Source organism: Pristis pectinata, chromosome 5 (assembly GCF_009764475.1).
Source record: "Pristis pectinata isolate sPriPec2 chromosome 5, sPriPec2.1.pri, whole genome shotgun sequence".
Taxonomy (NCBI): domain Eukaryota; kingdom Metazoa; phylum Chordata; class Chondrichthyes; order Rhinopristiformes; family Pristidae; genus Pristis; species Pristis pectinata.
In genome coordinates, this window is record NC_067409.1 from 63,770,613 (window position 1) to 63,771,345 (window position 733).

Here is a 733-nt window from a genome sequence, read left to right on the forward strand (position 1 = left end):
CTCGACCCGAAGCGTTCGCTCCATAGATGCTGCCTGACCCACTGAGTTCCTCCAGCTCCTTTGTGTGTTGATCTACAACCCCATATCTGCATCTTGACGGCTTGACCCCGAAACATTAAGATACCAATATTCTTGCGGACACGGGGAATCTAGATTTTTTTTTAAAAATCTGATAAAAGACCTTGAACTGGAAAGGATATGTGTTTCTCACTCCACGGAAACCACTTTATGATCTGCTGAGCGATTTGCAGCATTTCGTTTTTGCTTTACTAGTTAGAGGGACGCATTTAGAGGCAAACAGTAACGCAGAACATCGGGATTCTGTCACGAATTATGCACAATGTATAAACAAATTGTGCATTTGTAATAGTTTAACGAAAATCTTACAGCTAATGGTAAACCATATGAAATTAATACTTCAGTTCGGGACGGTGCTGTAATTTAGACGGAAAATTTCTGCTGCTGCAAAGAGCTGATTTTCGTGGCATTTATACCCCGGGCATGTATGTCCATGACGGTAAACTTAAACTTGAAAACTGCAGATGCTGAAAATCTAGAACAAAAATATGAAATACTGGAAATACTCAACAAATCAGACCTCCCACAGCCTGACCTGCAGAATATTTACAGCATGTTCCGTTTTTGCTGTAATTTAGATCTTGAACGCGGCTGCAGCTGCCAAGAGAACATATCGCAAATTTAGGGTCCAAAATCTCCCGCCGAGTGAACAGAA